Here is a 19,966-nt window from a genome sequence, read left to right as displayed (position 1 = left end):
TATGTATGTCGCTGCGTGTGAGATGGGTCTCCTGAATACAGCAGACTGATGGGTCTTGACTCTTTATCCAGTTTGCCAGTCTATATCTTTTAATTGGAGCATTTAGTCCATTTACATTTAAGGTTAATATTGTTATGTGTGAACTTGATCGTGCCATTATGATAATAACTGGTTATTTTGCTCGTTAGTTGATGCAGTTTCTTCCTAGCCTCGATGGTCTTTACATTGCACGGCCGGCGGACCCCGCCCCGCCCCCTCGCGGGGACGGAGGGGCGCCGGGGGACTCCCACTTATTCCTCACCTCTCATGTCTCTTCATCGTGCCAGAGCTCAACAGGGTCTTCTTTCCCCGCTGATTCTGCCAAGCCCGTTCCCTTGGCTGTGGTTTCGCTGGATAGTAGGTAGGGACAGTGGGAATCTCGTTCATCCATTCATGCGCGTCGCTAATTAGATGACGAGGCATTTGGCTACCTTAAGAGAGTCATAGTTACTCCCGCCGTTTACCCGCGCTTCATTGAATTTCTTCACTTTGACATTCAGAGCACTGGGCAGAAATCACATCGCGTCAACACCCGCCGCGGGCCTTCGCGAGACTTTGCTGAAGTTTTTTTATCAGCTTAAGGAGATTTTGGGCTGAGACAATGGGGTTTTCTAAATATACAATCATGTCATCTGCAAACAGGGACAATTTGACTTCTTCTTTTCCTAACTGAATACCCTTGATTTCTATCTCTTGCCTATTTGCCCTAGCCAGAACTTCCAACACTATGTTGAATAGGAGTGGTGAGAGAGGGCATCCCTGTCGTGCCATTTTTCAAAGGGAATGCTTCCAGTTTTTGCCCATTCAGTATGATATTGGCTGTGGGTTTGTCATAAATAGCTCTTATTATTTTGAGGTACGTTCCATCAGTACCGAATTCATTGAGCGTTTTTAGCATGAAGGGCTGTTGAATTTTGTCAAAAGCCTTTTCTGCATCTATTGAGATAATCATGCGGTTCTTGTCTTTGGTTCTGTTTATATGCTGCATTATGTTTATTGATTTGCAAATGTTGAACGAGCCTTGCATCCCAGGGAAGAAGCCCACTTGATCATGGTGGATAAGCTTTTTGATGTGTTGCTGAATCCGGTTTGCCAGTATTTTATTGAGGATTTTTGCATCGATGTTCATCACGGATATTTGTCTAAAATTCTCTTTTTTTGTTGTGTCTCTGCCAGACTTTGGTATCAGGATGATGTTGGCCTCATAAAATGAGTTAGGGAGAATTCCCTCTTTTTCTATTGATTGGAATAGTTTCAGAAGGAATGGTACCAGCTCCTCCTTGTACCTCTGGTAGAATTCAGCTGTGAATCCATCTGGTCCTGGACTTTTTTTGGTTGGTAGGCTATTAATTGTTGCCTCAATTTCAGAGCCTGCTATTTGTCTATTCAGGGATTCAACTTCTTCCTGGTTTAGTCTTGGAAGAGTGTAAGTGTCCAAGGAATTATCCATTTCTTCTAGATTTTCTAGTTTATTTGCGTAGAGGTGTTTATAGTGTATTCTGATGGTAGTTTGTATTTCTGTGCGGTCAGTGGTGATATCCCCTTTATCATTTCTTATTGCCTCTATTTGATTCTTCTCTATTTTCTTCTTTATTAGTCTTGCTAGCGGTCTGTCAATTTTGTTGATCTTTTCAAAAAACAACTCCTGGATTCATTGATTTTTTGGAGGGTTTTTTGAGTCTCTATCTCCTTCAGTTCTGCTCTGATCTTAGTTATTTCTTGCCTTCTGCTAGCTTTCGAATGTGTTTGTTTGCTCTTGCTTCTCTAGTTCTTTTAATTGTGATGTTAGAGTGTCAATTTTAGATCTTTCCTGCTTTCCCTTGTGGGCATTTAGTGCTATAAATTTCCCTCTACACACTGCTTTAAATGTGTACCAGAGATTCTGGTATGTTGTATGTTTGTTCTCATTGGTTTCAAAGAACATCTTTATTTCTGCCTTCATTTCGTTATGTACCCAGTAGTCATTCAGGAGCAGGATGTTCAGTTTCCATGTAGTTGAGCGGTTTGGATTGAATTTCTTCGTCCTGAGTTCTAGTTTGATTGCACTGTGGTCTGAGAGAGAGTTTGTTATAATTTCTGTTCTTGTACACTTGCTGAGGAGTGCTTTACTTCCAATTATGTGGTCAATTTTGAAATAAGTGCGATGTGGTGCTGAGAAGAATGTATATTCTTTTGATTTGGGGTGGAGAGTTCTGTAGATGTCTATTAGGTCTGCTTGCTGCAGAGATGAGTTCAATTCCTGGATATCCTTGTTAACTTTCTGTCTCGTTGATCTGTCTAATGTTGACAGTGGAGTGTTGAAGTCTCCCATTATTATTGTATGGGAGCCTAAGTATCTTTGTAAGTCTTTAAGGACTTGCTTTATGAATCTGGGTGCTCCTGTATTGGGTGCATATATATTTAGGATAGTTAGCTCTTCCTGTTGAATTGATCCCTTTACCATTCTGGAAAGGCCTTCTTTGTCTCTTTTGATCTTTGATGGTTTAAAGTCTGTTTTATCAGAGACTAGGATTGCAACCCCTGCTTTTTTTTGTTCTCCATTTGCTTGGTAAATCTTCCACCATCCCTTTATTTTGAGCCTATGTATGTCGCTGCGTGTGAGATGGGTCTCCTGAATACAGCAGACTGATGGGTCCTGACTCTTTATCCTGTTTGCCAGTCTGTGTCTTTTAATTGGACCATTTAGTCCATTTACATTTAAGGTTAATATTGTTTTGTGTGAACTTGATCCTGCCATTATGATATTAACTGGTTATTTTGCTGATTAGTTGATGCAGTTTCTTCCTAACCTCGATGGTCTTTACATTTTGGCATGTTTTTGCAATGGCTGGTACCGGTTGTTCCTTTCCATGTTTAGTGCTTCCTTCAGGGTCTCTTGTAAGGCAGGCCTGGTGGTGAGAAAATATCTAAGCATTTGCTTGTCTGTAAAGGATTTTATTTCTCTTTCACTTATGAAACTTAGTTTGGCTGGATATGAAATTCTGGGTTGAAAATTCTTTTCTTTAAGAATGTTGAATATTGGCCCCCACTCTCTTCTGGCTTGGAGAGTTTCTGCCGAGAGATCTACTGTTAGTCTGATGGGCTTCCCTTTGTGGGTAACCCGACCTTTCTCTCTGGCTGCCCTTAAGATTTTTTCCTTCATTTCAACTTTGGTGAATCTGGCAATTATGTGTCTTGGAGTTGCTCTTCTCGAGGAGTATCTTTGTGGCGTTCTCTGTATTTCCTGGATTTGAATGTTGGCCTGCCTTACTAGGTTGGGGAAGGTTTCCTGGATGATATCCTGAAGAGTGTTTTCCAACTTGGTTCCATTTTCCCCCTCACTTTCAGGCACCCCAATCAGACGTAGATTTGGTCTTTTTACATAATCCCATACTTCTTGCAGGCTTTGTTCATTTCTTTTTCTTCTTTTTTCTTTTGGTTTCTCTTCTCACTTCATTTCGTTCATTTGATCCTCAATCGCTGATACTCTTTCTTCCAGTTGATCGAGTCAGTTACTGAAGCTTGTGCATTTGTCACGTATTTCTCATGTCATGGTTTTCATCTCTTTCATTTCGTTTATGACCTTCTCTGCATTAATTACTGTAGCCATCAATTCTTCCACTCTTTTTTCAGGATTTTTAGTTTCTTTGCGCTGGGTACATTATTCCTCCTTTAGCTCTGTGAAGTTTGATGGACTGAAGCCTTCTTCTCTCATCCCGTCAAAGTCATTCTCCATCAAGGTTTGATCCATTGCTGGTGATGAGCTGCGCTCCTTTGCCAAGGGAGATGCGCTCTTGTTTTTTGAATTTCCAGCTTTTCTGCCCTGCTTTTTCCCCATCTTTGTGGTTTTATCTGCCTCTGGTCTTTGACGATGATGGTGACGTAATGATGGGGTTTTGGTGTTGGTGTCCTTCCTGTTTGTTAGTTTTCCTTCTAACAGGCAGGACCCTCAGCTGTACGTGTTTTGGAGATTGCTTGAGGTCCACTCCGGACCCTGTTTGCCTGGGTGTCAGCAGCAGAGGCTGCAGAAGATAGAATATTGCTGAACAGCGAGTGTACCTGTCTGATTCTTGCTTTGGAGGCTTCCTCTCAGGGGTGTACTTCACCCTCTAGGGTGTAGGGTGTCAGACTGCCCCTAGTGGGGGATGTCTCCCAGTTAGGCTACTCAGGGGTCAGGGACCCACTTGAGCAGGCAGTCTGTCCCTTCTCAGATCTCAACCTCCATGTTGGGAGATCCACTGCTCTCTTCAAAGCTGTCAGACAGAGTCGTTCGCGTCTGCAGAGGTTTCTGCTGCTTTTGTTGTTGTTTAGCTGTGCCCTGTCCCCAGAGGTGGAGTCTACAAAGACAGGCAGGTTTCCTTGAGCTGCTGTGAGCTCCACCCAGTTCGAGCTTCCCAGTGATTCTGTTTACCTACTTAAGCCTCAGCAATGGCAGGCACCCCTCCCGCAGTCTCACTGCTGCCTTGTGGCCAGATCGCAGACTGCTGTGCCTGCAATGAGGGAGGCTCCGTGGGCGTGGGACCCTCCCGGTCAGGTGTGGGATATAATCTCCTGGTGTGCCTGTTTGCTTAAAGCGCAGTATTGGTGTGGGTGTTACCCGATTTTCCAGGTGTTGTGTGTCTCAGTTCCCCTGGCTAGGAAATGGGATTTCCTTTCCCCTTGCACTTTCCAGGTGAGGTGATGCCTCGCCCTGCTTCAGCTCTCACTGGTTGGGCTGCAGCAGCTGACCAGCACCGATTGTCCGGCACTCCCTAGTGAGATGAACCCAGTACCTCAGTTGAAAATGCAGAAATCACCGGTCTTCTGTGTCACTCGCACTGGGAGTTGGAGACTGGAGCTTTTCCTATTCGGCCATCTTGCTCCGCCTCCCCGTTTCCTGACTTTTTAATGATCGCCGTTCTAACTTGTATGAGATGGTATCTCATTGTGGTTTTGATTTGTATTTCTCTGATGGCCGGTGATGATCAGCATTTTTCATGTGTCTCTTGGCTGCATAAATGTCTTCCTTTGAGACATGTCATTCATATCCTTTGCCCACTTTTTTGATGGAGTGGTTTGTTTTTTTCTTGTAAATTTGTTTGAGTTCTTTGTAGATTTTGGATATTAGCCTTTTGCCCGATGAGTAAATTGCAAAAATTTTCTCCCATTCTGTAGATTTCCTGTTCACTCTGATGGTAGTTTATTTTGCTGTGCAGAAGCTCCTTAGTTTAATGAGATCCCATTTGTCAATTTTGGCTTTTAGTGCCATTGTTTTTGGTGTTTTAGACATGAAGTTCTTACCCATGCTTATGTCCTGAATGGTATTGCCTAGGTTTTCTTCGAGGGTTTTTATGGTTTTAGGTGTAACATTTAAGTCTCAAATCCATCTTGAATTAATTTTAGTATAAGGTGTAAGGAAGGGATTCACTTTAGTTTTCTACTTATGGCTAGCACATTTTTCCAGCATCATTTATTAGATAGGGTATCCTTTCCCCATTTCTTGTTTCTGGTCAGGTTTGTCAAAGATCAGATGGCTGTAGATATGTGGTATTATTTCTGAGGGCTCTGTTCTGTTCCATTGGTCTATATATCAGTTTTGGTACCAGTACCATCTTGTTTTGGTTACTGTAGCCTTGCAGTATAGTTTGAAGTCAGGTAGTATGATGCCTGCAGCTTTGTTCTTTTGACTTAGGATTGCCTTGGCAATGCAGACTCTTTTGTTTTTGTTTCCACATGAACTTTAAAGTAATTTTTTCCAATTTTGTGAAGAAAGTCATTGGTAGCTTGATGGGGATGGCATTGAATCTATAAATTACTTGGGCAATATGGCCAGTTTCACGATATTGATTCTTCCTATCCATGACCATGGAATGTTCTTCCATTTGTTTTTGTCCTCTTTTATTTTGTTGAGCAGTGGTTTGTAGTTCTCCATGAAGAGGTCCTTCACATCCCTTGTAAGTTGGATTCCTAGGTTTTTTTTTTCTCTTTCAAGCAATTGTGAATGGGAATCCACTTATGATTTGGCTCCCTGTTTATCTGTTATTGGTGTATAGGAATACTTGTGATTTTTGCACTTACTAACCAAGTTTAACATCACATCAAAAAATCATACATTACGATCCATACCAGAGATGCTGAAATGATTTAACATACATAAGTAAATAAGTGTGTTAAATCACACAAACATAATTAAAAACAAAAACAATATGATTATTTTCATAGATGCAAAAAAGGCATTTAATACAATTCAACATCCCTTTATAATAAAAATCCTTAAGAAAATAGGCATAGAAAGCCTACGGAACAAAACTACAGACAACATTTTACTGAATAGGGAACAGTTGAAAGGATTCTCCCCTGATAATTGGAATCAAACAAGGATCCACACTTTCACCACTTCTATCCAAGATAATAATGGATATGCTAGCCAGATAAATCAGACAAGAGAAAGAAATAAAAGGCATCCAAATTGGAAAAGAGAATGTCAAATTGTCACTGTTCACTGATATGACTGTACACGTAGAAAACCCTAAAGACTAATTCAGAAGGCTTCTAGATCTAATAAATGAATTTAGTGGCCTCAGGTTACAAAAATCAATGTGCACAAATCTGTAGCATGGTTACACACCAACAATGACTAAGCTGAGAATCACATCAAAAACTGAATTCTTTCTGCAACAGCTGCAAAAAATACCTAGGTATATACCTAACCAAGGAGGTGAAAGATATCTACAAAGAAAACTGGAAAACACTGAAAGACATCATAGATGACACAAATAAATAAAAACACATCTCACATACATGTGTTAAAATAATCAATATTGTGAAAATGATCATATTCACCTAAGTAATTTACGGATTCAATGCAATTCCCATTAAAATGCCATTGTCATTTTCTTTATGGAACTAAAAAAAGCAAAGCTGAAATTCACTTGGAACACAAAAATGCCCACATAGCCAAAGCAATACCAAGCCAAAATTATAAACCTGGAGGCATCACATTACCAGAATTCAAAGTATTCTATAAGACTGTAGTTACTAAAACAGCATGGTACTGGTATAAAAATAGGCATGTAGACCAATGAAACAGAATGAGAACCCAGAAATAAAGCCAAATACTTATAGACAACTAATCTTCAGCAAAGCAGACAACCACACAAATTGGGAGAAAGGAAACACTGTTAATAAATAAAAATCTGGCAAGTCACATGTAGAAGTGTAGAAGGAAATTGGATTCTCATCCCTTGCCTTATAAAAAAGTCAACTCTAGATGAATCAAAGACTTAAGTATAAGACCTGAAAACATAAAATACTAGAAGATAACATCAGAACAACTCTTCTAGACATTGGCTTAGGCAAATAATTCATGACTAAGAACCCAGAAGCAAATGCAACACAAACAAAAATAAATAAACAGACCTAGACCCAGTTAAACTACAAAGACTCTGCAGAGCAAAATGAATAATCAACAGAGTAAACAGACAGCCCACAGAGTGGGAGAAAATATTTGTAAACTATTCATTTGAAAAAGACCAGTACCCATAATCTACAAGGAACTCAAACAAATCAGCAAAAAAGTCTCCCAATAATCCTATCAAAAAGTGGACAAAGATCCTGAATAGATATTTCTTAAGAGATATAGAAACAGTCAACAAACATATGAAAAAATGTTCAACATAACTAATCATCAGGGAAATGCCAATTAAACCACAATGCGATACCACTTTACTCACGCAAGAATGGCCGTAGTTAAAAAGTCAAAAAGCAACAGATGTTGGCTTGGATGTGGTGAAAAGGGCACAAATTTACAATGCTTGTGGGAGTGTAAATTAGTAGAACCACTTAGAAAACATTATAAAGTTTTTTTAAAGAACTAAAATTAGAAATACCATTTGATCACCCTATTCACTACTGATTATCTATCAAAAGAAAAAGAAGTCATTGTATAAAAAGGACATATGCATACCCATGTTTATAACAGCAAGATTTTCATTGGCAAAGGTATAGAAACAACATAAGTGCCCTTCCACCAACAAGTGAATAAAGCGTGGCACATTATTCACCATGTAATGCAACTCAGCCTTTAAAAAAAAAAAAAAGAAAAAGAAAAGGAAAGTAATGTTTTTTGCAGCAACTGAGAGAGAACTGGAGGTCATTATTTTCAGATAAGTAACTCAGGAATGGAAAATCCAACATTGTATTGTCTCACTTATACGTGGGAGCTAAGCTCTGAGGTTACAAAGGCATAAGAGTGATATAACAGATTTTGGGGACTCAAGGGGGAAGGTAGTGAGGAAAAAGAGACTACATATTGTACATATTGGCCACAGCATACCTGGTTGCCAGAAGGATGCACTAAAATTACAGAAATCACCCCTAAAGAACGTGTAGATTTGTCCAAAATCCACCTGCACCTTCAAAAAACTGTTGAAATAAATTATTTTTTAAAAGAATGTTTTTTTTTTTTTTTTTTTTTTAACTATACTTTATATTCTAGGGCACATGTGAACAACGTGCAAGTTTGTTACATATGTATACGTGTACCATGTTGGTGTGCTACACCCATTAACTCGTCATTTACATTAGGTATATCTCCTAATGCTATCCCTCCCCCCTCCCCCCACCCCACAATAGGCCCCGGTGTGTGATGTTCCCCTTCCTGTGTCTGAGTGATCTCATTGTTCAATTCCCACCTACGAGTGAGAACGTGCGGTGTTTGGTTTTCTGTTCTTGCGATAGTTTGCAGAGAATGATGGTTTTCAGCTGCATCCATGTCCCTACAAAGGACATGAACTCATCCTTTTTAATGGCTGCATAGTATTCTATGGTGTATATGTGCCACATTTAAAAAAATAAAAGAGTTTAACAGCTCTGGGGACAGGAGCCATTCTGATTTTGACAAAGTGCTGTAAGAAGACAAATTACTTTTTTTCCACAGGGCACTTACTTCTCCTCACAGGAAAGAAATCTGTTTTCCTTGTTTTTGCAGTATCCAAATTTATTTCCTTTTGTATTCCTCTTGTAGCAGATATCATGAATCTCTATTGCCTCTGGGGTAAGAAACTGGTATAAAAGTAAAACAATAAAAGCATGACTATCATGAAAAACAAAGAAAAATAAATAAAAAGAATGTTTGTACTTTCAAAAACTGTTGAAATAAAATTTTTAAAGAAAGACTGTTTGTAGCCACATTAGTCACAAATGGCTTATTTCTGTAAGTGTTGTCTCTAGGCTTGTAGTGCAAATTGAAGAGTCGACTATTAAACTCACTAAGAAAAGTGCATACAGCTGTAAAAGCCATGTTAAAATCCCTTTCCAGCACTCTACAGTCACACCTCCTAGCAAAAGGGAAAAGGGAAAGGGAAAGAAAATAATTATAATAACCAATAAAGAAAAAGAAACAAAAGAATTGACCCATTCAGAAAATAATTACAAACATTAAATGTGCCGTTGTGTTTAGAAGAGAAAAATCCAGTGCAAAAATTCTGGCACCATAATAATCTGAACATAGTGACAGAAATAATGCATTGCATTAGCTCTCTAGCAATGTCCCCTAACCAAAACAGAAACCCAGAAATGATAGATAAAAATTTCATAGCATGAGTTGAATAGAAGCTCAAAGAAATCCAAGACAAGGGTTAAAATCAACAAAGGGAATCTTCTTTTTTTCTTTGGCAAGATGGCAGAGTACAACTTGACTACTCACATTGCCCACTTTTTGGATCGGCATCTAGTCTTACCACTCTTTGAGTTTCTCTCTGTAAAGGAGATATATAACGAAAAGGAATAAATACAAGGTAAATTGGACCTTCTTAGTAACACTAACATGATAGACTTCGCTATGGATGTATACAAAAACTTTTATTCTGATGATGTTCCTCAGGCTTTGAGAGAGGAAACAACCACAATTGTTGCACGACTAAAACAGCTTCAGGCAGAAACAGAGCCAATTGTGAAGCTGTTTGAAGATCCGGAAATTACAAGATAAATGAAGTCAACAAGGGATGGTAGGATGCTCTTTGACTACCTGGTGGACAAGCATGGTTTTAGACAGGAATATTTAGATATGCTCTACACATATGCACAATTTCAAAATGAATGTGGGAGTTACTCAGGAGCAGCAGAATATCTGTGTTTTTTTAGTGTGTTGGTTCCAGCAACAGATAGAAATGCTTTAAATTCACTCTGGGGAAAGCTGGCCTCTGAAATCTTAATGTGGAATTGCGATGCAGCCATGGGAGACCTTACATGGTCAAAAGAGAAGATAGATAATAATTCTGTGAGTTCTCCACTCCAGTCTCTTCAGCAGAAAACAGGACTCATTAACTGGTCTCTTCTTGTTTTCTTCAATCACCCCAGAATTCTTCACAATATTATTGATCTCTTTCTTACCAGCCATGGTATCTTTAAAGCAATTCAGACAATGTGTCCACACAGTTTTTGCTATTTGACTACAGCAGTCATAACAAACAAGGATGTTTGAAAATGTCGACAGGTGCAAAAAGATCTAGTTAAAGTTACTCAACAGGAGTCTTACACATATAAAAACCCAGTTACAGAATTTGTTGAATGCTTATATGTTAACTTTGACTTTGATGGAGCTCAGAAAAAGCTGAGGGAATGTGAATGAGTGCTTGTGAATGATTTCTTCTTGGGGACTTGTCTTGAGGATTTCACTGAAAATGCTCATCTCTTCATATTTGAGACTTTCTGTTGCATCCATTAGTTTATCAGCATTAACATGTTGGCAGATAAATTGAACGTGACTCCAGAAGAAGCTGAAAGGTAAATTGTAAATTTAATTAGAAAATTAATAAGAAATGCAATCTTGGGTGCCAATATTGATTCCAAATTAGGTCATGTGGTTTTGGGTAACAATGCAGTCTCACCCTATCAGCAAGTGATTAAAAAGACCAAACACCTTCCTTTTAGAAGCCAGATTTTGGCCATGAATATTGAGAAGAAATTTAATAAGAAAAGCAGGTCAGAGGTTCCTAATTGGGCAACTCAAGATTCTGGCTTCTACTGAAGAACTGTAAAGAAAAGATAAAAAAAAAAAAAAAACTGTAAAAGAAAAATGAAAGAATCAAACTGTTATGTAAAGAGTGACTTAAACTTTGGAAACCACATATTAAGTATAAATTTTGAAGAATTGGAATAAAATGGACTCTGATTCAAAAAATAAACAAAGAGAATCTTCTAAAGTAATTAAAGAAATAAACGAAAGATTAACATTTTAAAAAGAAATCAATCAGAGCTTTTGGAATTGGCAAACTTCCTTAAGGAATTCCAAAATTCAACTAAGAGCTTGATCAATAGTCTGTATCAAGCAGAAGAAATAATTTCAGAGCTTGAAGATGGGTTTTGTAGTTAACCTGGTTAGACAAAAATTAAGAAACAAATAATGTTAAAAAATGAACAAGATATTTGAGAAATATGGGACTATGTACAGCAAAAAATAATCTATAAATTACTGAAATTCCTGAGAGAGAGAAAGAAAAAGTAAACAATCTGAAAAACATAATTGAAAAAATAATTCAAGAAAACTTCCCTTACCTTACTAGAGAAGCAGACTTCTAGACACCAGAAATCTAGAGAAAACCTGTGGGATGTTATACAAAATAAACCTCACCAAGCTATATAGACCAAGGCTCTTCAAGGTCTATGATAAAGAAAAAAACTTAAAGTCTGCTAGAGAATAAAGAGAGATCATCGACAAAGGAAACCCCATCAGGATAACAGTAGACTTTTCAGTGGAAACCTTAAAAGCCAAGAGAAATTGTACACTGGCTTGCTTTTACTTAGGAAGGTTTTTCATTGTCAATATTAGGAAAGAAAATTCAAATGCTTTTGCACCACAAAGTTACAGCTTAAAAGGTGGGTACTATGCCTAAATTTTATCTATTAATATTTCAAGGATTCATTGAAAACATCTAAAGAGATAAACAAGGCCCTGAAACAATGGAACAGAGATAAGAGGAGAAGTGCTACGGACTGTCAAAAAGAGAAATGTGTATTTGCCTCGACCAACTTCCTCTTTCCAAGGAAAGAACCATGTCTCAGTCTCACTCCATTTGTGCTGCTACAACAAAACATCATGGACTGGGTAATTTATAAATAATATAAATTTATTTTCTCACTGTTCTGGAAGCCGGGAATTCCAAGATCAAGAAACCAGAATGTTCGGTGTCTGATAAGACACCATTCCTCATTAATGATGCTTTGTTACTAAACCCTCACATGGCAGAAAAACAGGAAGATAAAGTGATACAGCTTTCTAAAGCTTCTTTATTTTTTTTTTTGGTTTTTTTATTTTATTTTTATTTATTTATTTATTTTTTAAGATTTTATTTTTTTTAATTTATTTTTTATTGTTATTATACTTTAAGTTCTAAGGTACATGTGCATAACATGCAGGTTTGTTACATATGTATACTTGTGCCATGTTGGTGTGCTGCACCCATCAACTCGTCAGCACCCATCAACTCGTCATTTACATCAGGTATAACACCCAATGTAATCCCTCCCCCCTCCCCCTTCCCCATGATAGGCCCCGGTGTGTAATGTTCCCCTTCCCGAGTGCAAGTGATCTCATTGGTCGGTTCCCACCTAAGAGTGAGAACATGCGGTGTTTGGTTTTCTGTTCTTGTGATAGTTTGCTAAGTTTTGCTGGTTTCCAGCTGCATCCATGTCCCTACAAAGGACACAAACTCATCCTTTTCTATGGCTGCATAGTATTCCATGGTGTATATGTGCCACATTTTCTTAATCCAGTCTGTCACTGATGGACATTGGGGTTGATTCCAAGTCTTTGCTATTGTGAATAGTGCCACAATAAACATACATGTGCATGTGTCTTTAAAGCAGCATGACTTATAATCCTTTGGGTATATACCCAGTAATGGGATGGCTGGGTCATATGGTATATCTAGTTCTAGATCCTTGTGGAATCGCCATACTGTTTTCCACAATGGTTGAACTAGTTTACAATCCCACCAACAGTGTAAAAGTGTTCCTATTTCTCCACATCCTCTCCAGCATCTGTTCTTTCCTGACTTTTTTAATGATTGCCATTCTAACTGGTGTGAGATGGTATCTCATTGTGGTTTTGATTTGCATTTCTCTGATGGGCAGTGATGATGAGCATTTTTTCATATGTCTGTTGGCTGTATGAATGTCTTCTTTTGAAAAATGTCTATTCATATCCTTTGCCCAATTTTTGATGGGGTTGTTTGCTTTTTTCTTGTAAATTTGTTTGAGTTCTTTGTAGGTTTTGGATATTAGCCCTTTGTCAGATGAGTAGATTGCAAAAATTTTCTCCCATTCTGTAGGTTGCCTTTTCACTCTGATGGTAGTTTCTTTTGCTGTGCAGAAGCTCTTTAGTTTACTTAGATCTCATTTGTCAATTTTGGCTTTTGTTGCCATTGCTTTTGGTGCTTTAGACATGAAGTCTTTGCCCATGCCTATGTCCTGAATGGTACTACCTAGGTTTTCTTCTAGGGTTTTTATGGTATTACGTCTAACATTTAAGTATCTAATCCATCTTGAATTAATTTTCTTTTTTTTTTTTTTTTTTTTTGAGACGGAGTCTCGCTCTGTAGCCCGGGCTGGAGTGCAGTGGCCGGATCTCAGCTCACTGCAAGCTCCGCCTCCCAGGTTTACGCCATTCTCCTGCCTCAGCCTCCCGAGTAGCTGGGACTACAGGCGCCCGCCACCTCGCCCGGCTAGGTTTTTTGTATTTTTTAGTAGAGACGGGGTTTCACGGTGTTAGCCAGGATGGTCTCGATCTCCTGACCTCGTGATCCGCCCGTCTCGGCCTCCCAAAGTGCTGGGATTACAGGCTTGAGCCACCGCGCCCGGCCGAATTAATTTTCATATAAGGAATAAGGAAAGGATCCAGTTTCAGCTTTCTACTTATGGCTAGCCAATTTTCCCAGCACCATTTATTAAATAGGGAATCCTTTCCCCATTTCTTGTTTCTCTCAGGTTTGTCAAAGATCAGATGGCTGTAGATGTGTGGTATTATTTCTGAGGACTCTGTTGTGTTCCATTGGTCTATATCTCTGTTTTGGTACCAGTACCATGCTGTTTTGGTTATTGTAGCCTCGTAGTATAGTTTGAAGTCAGGTAGCGTGATACCTCCAGCTTTGTTCTTTTGACTTAGGATTGTCTTGGAGATGCGGGCCTCTTTTTTGGTTCCATATGAACTTTAAAGCAGTTTTTTCCAATTCTGTGAAGAAACTCATTGGTAGCTTGATGGGGATGGCATTGAATCTATAAATAACCTTGGGCAGTATGGCCATTTTCATGATAGTGATTCTTCCTATCCATGAGTATGGTATGTTCTTCCATTTGTTTGTGTCCACTTTGATTTCACTGAGCAGTGGCTTGTAGTTCTCCTTGAAGAGGTCCTTTACATCCCTTGTAAGTTGGATTCTTAGGTATTTTATTCTCTTTGAAGCAATTGCGAATGGAAGTTCCTTCATGATTTGGCTCTCTGTTTGTCTGTTACTGGTGTATAAGAATGCTTGTGATTTTTGCACATTAATTTTGTATCCTCAGACTTTGCTGAAGATGCTTTTCAGCTTAAGGAGATTTTGGGTTGAGACAATGGGGTTTTCTAAATATACAATCATGTCATCTACAAACAGGGACAATTTGACTTCTTCTTTTCTTAACTGAATACCCTTGATTTCTTTCTCTTGCCTAATTGCCCTAGCCAGAACTTCCAACACTATGTTGAATAGGAGTGGTGAGAGAGGGCATCCCTGTCTTGTGCCAGTTTTCAAAGGAAATTTTTCCAGTTTTTGCCCATTCAGTACGATATTGGCTGTGGGTTTGTCATAAATAGCTCTTATTATTTTGAGGTACGTTCCATCAATACCGAATTTATTGAGCGTTTTTAGCATGAAGGGCTGTTGAATTTTGTCAAAAGCCTTTTCTGCATCTATTGAGATAATCATGTGGTTCTTGTCTTTGGTTCTGTTTATATGCTGGATTATGTTTATTGATTTGCGAATGTTGAACCAGCCTTGCATCCCAGGGATGAAGCCCACTTGATCATGGTGGATAAGCTTTTTGATGTGTTGCTGAATCCGGTTTTCCAGTATTTTATTGAGGATTTTTGCATCGATGTTCATCAGGGATATTGGTCTAAAATTCTCTTTTTTTGTTGTGTCTCTGCCAGGCTTTGGTATCAGGATGATGTTGGCCTCATAAAATGAGTTAGGGAGGATTCCCTCTTTTTCTATTGATTGGAATAGTTTCAGAAGGAATGGTACTAGCTCCTCCTTGTACCTCTGGTAGAATTCAGCTGTGAATCCATCTAGTCCTGGACTTTTTTTGGTTGGTAGGCTATTAATTATTGCCTGAATTTCAGAGCCTGCTATTGGTCTATTCAGGGATTCAACTTCTTCCTGGTTTAGTCTTGGAAGAGTGTAAGTGTCCAGGAAATTATCCATTTCTTCTAGATTTTCCAGTTTATTTGCATAGAGGTGTTTATAGTATTCTCTGATGGTAGTTTCTACTTCTGTGGGATCGGTGGTGATATCCCCTTTATCATTTTTATTGCTTCTATTTGATTCTTCTCTCTTTTCTTCTTTATTAGTCTTGCTAGCAGTCTGTCAATTTTGTTGATCTTTTCAAAAAACCAACTCCTGGATTCATTGATTTTTTGGAGGGTTTTTTGTGTCTCTATCTCCTTCAGTTGTGCTCTGATCTTTGTTATTTCTTGCCTTCTGCTAGCTTTTGAATGTGTTTGCTCTTGCTTCTCTAGTTCTTTTAATTGTGATGTTAGAGTGTCAATTTTAGATCTTTCCTGCTTTCCCTTGTGGGCATTTAGTTCTATAAATTTCCCTCTACACACTGCTTTAAATGTGTCCCAGAGATTCTGGTATGTTGCATGTTTGTTCTCATTGGTTTCAAAGAACATCTTTATTTCTGCCTTCATTTCGTTATGTACCCAGTAGTCATTCAGGAGCAGGTTGTTCAGTTTCCATGTAGTTGAGCGGTTTGGATTGAATTTCTTCGTCCTGAGTTCTAGTTTGATTGCACTGTGGTCTGAGAGACAGTTTGTTATAATTTCTGTTCTTGTACATTTGCTGAGGAGTGCTTTACTTCCAATTATGTGGTCAATTTTGAAATAAGTGCGATGTGGTGCTGAGAAGTATGTATATTCTGTTGATTTGGGGTGGAGAGTTCTATATATGTCTATTAGGTCTGCTTGCTGCAGAGATGAGTTCAATTCCTGGATATCCATGTTAACTTTCTGTCTCGTTGATCTGTCTAATGTTGACAGTGGAGTGTTGAAGTCTCCCATTATTATTGTATGGGAGCCTAAGTCTCTTTGTAAGTCTTTAAGGACTTGCTTTATGAATCTGGGTGCTCCTGTATTGGGTGCATATATATTTAGGATAGTTAGCTCTTCCTGTTGAATTGATCCCTTTACCATTCTGGAATGGCCTTCTTAGTCTCTTTTGATCTTTGATGGTTTAAAGTCTATTTTATCAGAGACTAGTATTGCAACCCCTGCTTTTTTTTTTCTTCTCCATTTGCTTGGTAAATCTTCCACCATCCCTTTAGTTTGAGCCTATGTATGTCGCTGCGTGTGAGATGGGTCTCCTGAATACAGCAGACTGATGGGTCTTTACTGTTTATCCAGTTTGCCAGTCTGTGTCTTTTAATTGGACCATTTAGTCCATTTACATTTAAGGTTAATATTATTTTGTGTGAACTTGATCCTGCCATTATGATATTAACTGGTTATTTTGCTCATTAGTTGATGCAGTTTCTTCCTAGCCTGGATGGTCTTTACATTTTGGCATGTTTTTGCAATGGCTGGTACCGGTTGTTCCTTTCCATGTTTAGTGCTTCCTTCAGGGTCTCTTGTAAGGCAGGCCTGGTGGTGAGAAAATATCTAAGCATTTGCTTGTCTGTAAAGGATTTTATTTCTCTTTCACTTATGAAACTTAGTTTGGCTGGATATGAAATTCTAGTTTGAAAATTCTTTTCTTTAAGAATGTTGAATATTGGCCCCCACTCTCTTCTGGCTTGGAGAGTTTCTGCCGAGAGATCTACTGTTAGTCTGATGGGCTTCCCTTTGTGGGTAACCCGACCTTTCTCTCTGGCTGCCCTTAAGATTTTTTCCTTCATTTCAACTTTGGTGAATCTGGCAATTATGTGTCTTGGAGTTGCTCTTCTCGAGGAGTATCTTTGTGGTGTTCTCTGTATTTCCTGGATTTGAATGTTAGCCTGCCCTACTAGGTTGGGGAAGTTCTCCTGGATGATATCCTGAAGAGTGTTTTCCAACTTGGTTCAATTTTCCCCCTCACTTTCAGGCACCCCAATCAGACGTAGATTTGGTCTTTTTACATAATCCCATACCTCTTGCAGGCTTTGTTCATTTCTTTTTCTTCTTTTTTCTTTTGGTTTCTCTTCTCACTTCATTTCATTCATTTGATCCTCAATCGCTGATACTCTTTCTTCCAGTTGATCGAGTCGGTTACTGAAGCTTGTGCATTTGTCACGTATTTCTCATGTCATGGTTTTCATCTCTTTCATTTCGTTTATGACCTTCTCTGCATTAATTACTGTAGCCATCAATTCTTCCACTCTTTTTTCAAGATTTTTAGTTTCTTTGCGCTGGGTACATAATTCCTCCTTTAGCTCTGAGAAGTTTGATGGACTGAAGCCTTCTTCTCTCATCTTGTCAAAGTCATTCTCCATCAATGTTTGATCCATTGCTGGTGATGAGCTGCGCTTCTTTGTCAAGGGAGATGCCCTCTTGTTTTTTGAATTTCCAGCTTTTCTGCCCTGCTTTTTCCCCATCTTTGTGGTTTTATCTGCCTCTGGTCTTTGACGATGATGGTGACGTAATGATGGGCTATTGGTGTAGTTGTCCTTCCTGTTTGATAGTTTTCCTTCTAACAGGCAGGACCCTCAGCTGTAGGTCTGTTGGAGATTGCTTAAAGTCCACTCCAGACCCTGTTTGCCTGGGTGTCAGCAGCAGAGTCTGCAGAAGATAGAATATTGCTGAACAGCGAGTGTACCTGTCTGATTCTTGCTTTGGAGGCTTCCTCTCAGGGGTGTACTCCACCCTGTGAGATGTGGGGTGTCAGACTGCCCCTAGTTGGGGATGTCTCCCAGTTAGGCTACTCAGGGGTCAGAGACCCACTTGAGCAGGCAGTCTGTCCCTTCTCAGATATCAACCTCCGTGTTGTGAGATCCACTGCTCTCTTCAAAGCTGTCAGACAGAGTCGTTTACGTCTGCAGAGGTTTCTTGCTGCTTTTGTTGTTGTTTAGCTGTGCCCTGTCCCCAGAGGTGGAGTCTGCAGAGACAGGCAGGTTTCCTTGAGCTGCTGTGAGCTCCACCCAGTTCCAGCTTCCCAGAGGCTCTGTTTACCTACTTAAGCCTCAGCAATGGTGGGCACCCCTCCCCCAGCCTCACTGCTGCCTTGCAGCCAGATCACAGACTGCTGTGCTAGCAATGAGGGAGGCTCTGTGGGCGTGGGACCCTCCCGGCCAGGTGTGGGGTATAATCTCCTGGTGTGCCCGTTTGCTTAAAATGCAGTATTGGGGTGGGAGTTACCCAATTTTCCTGGTGTTGTGTGTCTCAGTTCCCCTGGCTAGGGAAAGGGATTCCCTTTCCCCTTGTGCTTCCCAGGTGAGGCGATGTCTCGCCCTGCTTCAGCTCTCGCTGGTCAGGCTGCAGCAGCTGACCACCTCCGATTGTCCGGCACTCCCCAGTGAGATGAACCCAGTACCTCAGTTGAAAATGCAGAAATCACTGGTCTTCTGTGTCACTCGCGCTGGGAGTTGGAGACTGGAGCTGTTCCTATTCGGCCATCTTGCTCTGCCCCTCCATGAAATTCTTCTAATGAGTTTTTTGGCTCTATCACATTCATTTGTTTCTTTCTTAAAATAGCCATTTTGTCTCCTGTATTGCTTTATTGTCTTCCCAGCATTCCTTAAATTGGGTTTCAACTTCCTCCTGAATCTCAGTGATCTTCGTTTCTGTCCATATTCTGAATTCTATGTCTGTCATTTCAGCCATTTCAGACTGGTTAAAAAACATTACTGGGGAACTAGTGCAGTCATTTGGAGGTAAGAAGACATTCTGGCTTTTTGAGTTGCCCGAACCTCACACCTGTTCTTTATCATATATGTGGTCTAATTTTTCTTTAATTTTTAGAGTTTCTGTCCTTTGAAATTTTTTGTTTTATCTTTTTTGATGCCCTTGAGAATTTAATTGTGGTATAAGGTGAGTTCAGTGAACTAGCTTCATTTCTGGAAGATTTTATGAAGCCAAGACTCAGCTCAACACTTCTAGACTGCGTATTCTAACTTTGGAGAGTGGTTAGTACTGGGCCCCCAGCTTTGTTCTCTGGCCTATAAAAGTTAGGAACCTGCTGCATTGAAGGGGCCAAGTTGTTCCTGCTCCACTGGCATCAACACTCCAATGGTGAGTGCCAGCCAAAGTGCTTCATCAGGGCAGAGGGAGCTTGATCTGTTCTCACTTGCATGTGCCTGTAGGTGTAGTGGTGCAGTAGGGTGCATGCATGTCAGTTGGGTGGGGCACCTGCAGGAATGGAGCAGCAATGTCCATGCCCACGTTTGTACCAGTGCTGGTGACTTGGCAGAGACCCTATGCATTCACGGGGTCAGGACACTGGTGAGGGTGGTGAACCAGCATCCATGCACACACCTGCACCAGTGGTGGTGGTGCGGTGGAGTGCCCATGCAATGGCAGCAGCAGGGTACTGCTGAGAGTTGGGGATAGTTGTCCATGTGCACATTCATGCCAGTAGCAGTGATCTAGAAATGTTTAATATGTACACCTCAGTGGTCAGCTTGTGTAACACACTCCCATAATTTTCCTTTTGTCTTTGGGCTTCACATTTTTTTCCTGTGCCAACGAAGGGAACTTAGGCTGCAGAAGGAGATAACTATTTAGGTAATAATATGGGGATCT

General features: G+C 39.8%; 1 pseudogene; it reads left to right on the top strand.

Annotated features, from left to right (window-relative positions):
- The first annotated feature begins 9,676 nt into the window (after window positions 1-9,676).
- Window positions 9,677-11,055, top strand: LOC126946520 (eukaryotic translation initiation factor 3 subunit E-like; annotated as a pseudogene).
- The last annotated feature ends 8,911 nt before the right edge of the window (window positions 11,056-19,966 follow it).

Source organism: Macaca thibetana, chromosome X, assembly GCF_024542745.1.
Source record: "Macaca thibetana thibetana isolate TM-01 chromosome X, ASM2454274v1, whole genome shotgun sequence".
Lineage (NCBI taxonomy): Eukaryota > Metazoa > Chordata > Mammalia > Primates > Cercopithecidae > Macaca > Macaca thibetana.
Note: the sequence above shows the minus strand (reverse complement) of the source record. Positions and strands in the feature narration are given on the sequence as shown.